The sequence below is a fragment of the Chelonia mydas genome, chromosome 6 (genome assembly GCF_015237465.2).
Source record: "Chelonia mydas isolate rCheMyd1 chromosome 6, rCheMyd1.pri.v2, whole genome shotgun sequence".
Lineage (NCBI taxonomy): Eukaryota > Metazoa > Chordata > Testudines > Cheloniidae > Chelonia > Chelonia mydas.
The window spans coordinates 123,795,358-123,801,322 of record NC_051246.2 but is presented as its reverse complement, the minus strand read 5'-3'; positions in this window follow the sequence as shown (position 1 = coordinate 123,801,322).

The following is a 5,965-nucleotide window of genomic DNA, read 5'->3' as shown; positions in this document are numbered from 1 at the left end:
TGTTTTCAACCGCGGGCATGCTGGGAAAAGGGGGCGGGGCCGGAGGCAGGCGGAGGGGGCGGGGCGAGGGGAGGTGGAGGGGGCGGGGCAGGCAGGGGGAGGGAGTGAGAGTGGGGCAAGCAGGCGGGGGAGGGGGAGAGTGGGGGGAGGGGAGAGTAGGGCAAGCAAGCGGGGGAGTGAGTGGGGCAAGCAGTGGGGGAGGAGGGGTGAGGGAGGGGAGAGTAGGGCAAGCAGGCGGGGGGGGTGAGTGGGGCAGGGAGGCGAGAGCAGGGCAAGCAGGCGGGGGGGTGAGTGGGGCAAGCAGTGGGGAGGGGGAGTGAGAGGAGTGAGGGGGGGAGGGAGGCAGGGAGGGGAGAGCAGGACAAGCAGGTGGGGGTGAGTGGGGCAAGCAGTGGGGGAGGGAGGCAGGGAGGGAGAGTAGGGCAAGCAGGCGGGGGGGAGAGTGGGGCAGGGGGGGGGAGAGTGGGGTAAGCAGGCGGGGGAGGGGGAGTGAGGAGTGAGTGGGGCAAGCAGTGGGGGAGGGGGAGAGAGCGAGAGGGGTGAGTGGGGAAGAGAGTAGGGCAAGCAGGTGGGGGGAGGGGTGAGTGGGGCAAGCAGTAGGGGAGGAGGAGTGAGAGGGGGAGGGGGGAGTAAGAGTGGGGCAAGCAGGTGGGGGGAGCAGGGAGAAGGAATCAGGCAGGCAGAGGGAATGGAGAGGGGAAGTGGACAAGCAGTGGGGGAGGGGCAGTGAGAGTGGGGCAAGCAGTGGTGGGGGAGGGGTAAGTGGGGTAAGCAGTGGGGGACGGGGAGTGAGGCAGGCAGGGAGAGGGGTGGGTGCAGCAAGCAGCAGAGGGGCAGGCAGGCAGTGGGGGGAGAGGAGGTGGGGACTGACAGGCAAGCTTGAGGGAGGAATAAATTGAGGGCAGAGAGGCTGTGGGGCAGGATTGTTAGAGCAGAGGGCCCCATAAGGGAAGGAAGGGGGGATGGAGAAAGAAGGCTGTAGGGCACATAGGTTAGGACTCAGGCTTGGCTGACTAGGGGCAGTTTAGGCAACAACATGCATAAGCCAAGCCAGATCCCTGCACGGAGACAAAGCCCTGTTGGGTATGGCCACCTCTGGTGATCGCTGCCCCAGCTCCTGCCAGCCTCTGATTACATAGAGAATCTGTTTCCATCAGAAACAGAACAGTTTAGCCATGCTGGTTGTGGAAGACTTGCTTGAAAACATGAACACCCACAGCTGTGCCAGTGGTAGACAAAGAGAAACTAATTTGTTTTTTTTTTTTTAAATGTCATGGTTGTTGAATGGTGGGACTTACTGAAAGACAGTGGGGTTGGCAACAGTGGTGTAAGATATCTGTATCCACACCAACTGGAGAATGCCCTCACCTCCTCCATGAAAACAGAAGCCCTGTGTTTACTGTTCTGCAAGTTAGGTAGCCTCCCATCCCTTCCTATGACAGACTTCTCTTGTTTTATACCCAGGAGTTTGGTATATGACTGTGCAGCTTAAGGCAGTGTAGGGGAGAGTCCTTAAATAAACTTTTATGATTTTCATACTCCATTCTCTTTGAAGTGGAGTAGCACAGGCACCCTCGCTGCATTGCATACACTCACCTCCTTATTAAAAATAAGATGACCAGTTACAAAGCTTGGGGGTGGGAAAACTAAGAGGACCACTCTGTCTGCCCTAGGCCTCTGGAACTGCCCCTTTAATAAAGGTAGAACCCACAGGAGTGCTACTTACAAGTTGGTCTTAATTTCTTAACCCCACTCACAACATAGCTCAGGCTTACAAAAAGTTACTTCTCTGTCCCCTGACAGATCAATACCACCACGTTTACAACTACAACAGGATCCCCTTTTTATTTGAAAAATATAGTGTAAATAAACCTATCCTTCCTAACTTTCTGATCACACAGCTGCTTGTCAAAAGAGCTCCTTCAAAAATAGCCTTTTTTGGCCCCTAGGATTCCCCACAGGAAGGCCTGCATTTGCTGGAAAATAAGTGACAGAGTGAGTTTGCATCACTTGCACTGGGAATGGCTTTCTGGATAGCCCCAGAAAACACAGCCAATGTCTTTAGTTTTGTTGATATGGCTTCTGTCCCTGCTGTATGTACTTGATGCAGACAGTTTATCATCAAGCGTACCAGCCATTGGACTGAAATCTAACTCTTGCACTTACAACTGGGTTAACTATTAGGCACCTTTGTCCTCTAGTCCAGTTAGGATGACGAGATGAGTGTGAAAAATCGGGACCAGAGGTGTGTGTGTGTGGGGGTAACTGGTGCCTATACAAGACAAAGCCACAAATATCAGGACTGTCCCTATAAAATTGGGACATCTGGTCACCCCAATTCCAGTTTCCTAGTTTATAGATCTTTTGTAATGACTGCAGGGTTACATGTCTTTGGTGCAAGATACCCATTGGAAATTGGCAAAAGTATTTTCCTCTTAGGTCAAAGCCACTAAAAACTGCTGACCCTAATAGACTATTGCTACACTGCAAAATGTCTTAGTGCTCAGCATGGATCTCTTATATCTAACAGTTCTATTGTTTCAAGCTGTTGGAAATATGTACTACTTTTCTAGTAACACATTTGACCGTACATAGTAAAGTCTTGATGTGGTGTACTTGTGCCAATATAATAAAGAAAATTGCCAAAATAAGTCAGTCATGAATTATGGACCAGCTCATCTAAAATCCCATGACAAGCAATCTACTGTTTATGATGTGGTATTCATTTTTTTTTTAAAATAACCACCTTTGTCTTGTCCACTAACTGGACTTTCCCCATTTAGTTCAAGCAGATTTGCATTTGCACCAGCATTGGATCAGGAATCCCATTTGGTTTCAGTTGTGGTTCTCCATTCTGTTCTTCAGTTGATTGCAGAATTCACACTAATACTTCATCTTCAGCATCATTCATGCCTGGCCAGAATAGGACACCGTGAGCTCTGTTGTATACACTTCTCAATGCAGAGCATGTCTGGGCACTAGGCTTATTTCTGATCTAGTGCTGTATGGTATCATGACAGCATCCAGAACATCCTCATGCTTTTTTCATGCTGTGTGTGTATAAAAAGATCTTCTATACTTTCCACAGTATGCATCCGATGAAGTGGGCTGTAGCTCACGAAAGCTTATGCTCAAATAAATTGGTTAGTCTCTAAGGTGCCACAAGTACTCCTTTTCTTTTTGTGAATACAGACTAACAAGGCTGTTACTCTGAAACCTGTCAATTTCATCTCTAAATCCCTGTATGTTTTGAGGCACCAGGGCTTCCCCATTCCAAACCAAACTAGAATCACTCTAAAGTTCTTTAACTCAATCTTTCCAGTTAAGTGACTCAGTACTACCCAAACACAAGTGACCTTTCCAAAACAAAGTCTGACAGACTCCTCTTCCTGCAATTTTGTTGCACTATTTATAGGCATTCTTGAAAGCATATTTCCTTGCTCGGGTTACAGGACATGAGTCAGGGCCACAAAAAGTTTTACCATTTCACATGACACTGCACGACCCCCCGCCCATAGCTATGGTCATAGCCAGCATGCAAATAGTGATCCATAGTAGTAATCTCAGTCAAAATCCATGTACATTTCCTCCTCCACAAAACATTAAGCCTAAGAACTAAACCAAAAAGAGAAAATATAATCCGCTCTGAATTAAAGAAAGACCATCCCCAAGACAGAGCTTAAATAAAGTTCAGTGTACAAGGCATTTGGAGGGGAAAAATAAAGCAGTTGAATTGCTACAAATCCCTAACAGAACCTGGACACTAGTATACTGCTTCAAAAAAACAAAATAGGTAGAACCAAGACAAACTTACTAAGTTTTTTTTTTTTTTTTTAAAGACAAAAGCTGGACAATATCAAGAACTTAAAGAAAACAACATACCAATTAGGCCTAATTCTAATTTATGAGGTACCTTGTCTACACCTTAAAGTTTTGCTGCGTTAACTATACTGCCATAGTTAAAGCAGTGAACACACCATCATGTAGATAGTTATACAGATATGAAAGTGTTGCTGGTATAACTGTTGGAATAAAACTTTAAATATAGACAAGGACTGAGGCTGCTTTTCACTTTCAAACTCAGAATGCTTCTCCCAATGCAAACTAATTTGCAACTACTTTAAAGCTACCAGAACTTCACAAACTGGATTTAATGTAACCAAGAATCAGGCCAAGAGTTTTAAAGGTTATTATTAGAGAGCCAGGAAATTGTAAGCTAAGGTTAAACAGGAGAACATTTAAAGTATGGAAATTCACAATTCAGATATTGCTCCTAGAGTAGAGAATGGGAATGGAAAAAAGATTTCATCAAGTTATCAGGAATGAGATGATTTTTCCATTAGCGATGAAAAAAACAACAACAAACTATGCATGACTCTAGGAGACAGGAAAGGCTTCAGAAATAGTATTGGACTGTATGGCAACTTGACACAATCCAAAATAGACAAAGTTGAAATGGGAGATAAAACTCCCAGACATGATTGTTAAGTCTTATCATGGGCAGAGGCTTGATATACTGCATCTGCTGTCTGATACAAGGAGTGGACACATACACACACTCACACAGGGAAGGGTAGAGAAAGCTTCTTGGCAATGGGTTGTGCGTTTCTTCATTCCACAAGAAGGCACTCAACAGTGACCTCTAGTGGCTCAGTAGAGTGAAAGCTAATACCAGCACAAGCTTTATTCTCTTTGCAACTAGAGATGGTTGGGTTTATCCTAGTTGCAGTTAAATGAAAAACTGATAAAACTCCAGTCTCTGAAGCCCTGAGGAGAGCATTGCTATATTGCATTTACCTCTGACATATAGACAAGGAGTTGTCTTTTACACTTTGACAATGCTGCTTCACCATTCCTCATGAATGAGTGTTGCCAGTTTGTATGGGGACAAGACTTGTAAATTTCCCTGAAACAAAAAGTAGTAATACTTAATAAAACAGTGACAGAAGAGGAAAGAATGGGGCATAAAATAGATTAACTACTTGGTAAGTTATTGAATCACGAGCAAAAGATCGTTTGACTGTGTGTGAAATGTCCATCTCGCAGAGATTGGGCCTTCCTTCAGTCACTCATTAAATTTAAAAGCAGTGTTGCAGGCTCTTTGGCCATGTTGCCAGGATGGACAAAACCAGCTCAGCAGACTGTGCTCTTAGAGCCTCTAGAGACACACAAAGGAATGCACCCCCTGGCCCGACTTGGTACCACTGCAGGCCCATGCCACAGATTTGTGGATTTGCAGGATTAAACCAGATCTGGGAGCTTCACTATCCAATACCAGCGCAATGCCATCAGCTGTGGTCACACTGCCTGGTGCAGTGATCTTGAGCAGACTATGCGTGTTTGATGTTGAAGTTATCGAATGTCCCGAGGATGGTGGTGGGATCTCAGCTCTGGCTAAGCCTCGACTAATTCTCTAGCTACTTTCTTTTCTTTCTTTCTTTTTTTTTTTTTAAAAAGGTCCTAATAAAGTTTGTATTTTTCCTATGATTTAAAGTAAGCTGGTAAAGTCAGTATTTTAAAGTAGCTTTCTAAACTAAGTTGAGAAGTTTTGTTGGTTCAGACCTGATTGTACTTACATACCCTGCACTTCGAGAGGGCTGTGATAATGCAAATAGAAACATCAGATTGTAGGTTACCTTTTACTTGTCCAAACCCAACCCCAGATACTTTGTAGAACCTGTCCCCCCTATGGCTAGTGATTTTTTTTTGGGGGGGGGGGGAGGGGGAGATAATAGGTAGCTTGTCAGTTTTCAGCTGCCACTCTTGCTAGCCCTCATTGACAACTTTACCCTAACCCAGTGCCACCAACGCTCTTCGCTTCATTGTCAATAAGGGGAGTGTCAACAGCACCATATGGCATAATTCACCTGATCTTGTATCATTCTCTGAGCCAGAGAATGATACAAAGATCATTTGCGAACTCATGTGTCTGGATGTTTGACAGTAAAAAGGCTCGCATTAAATT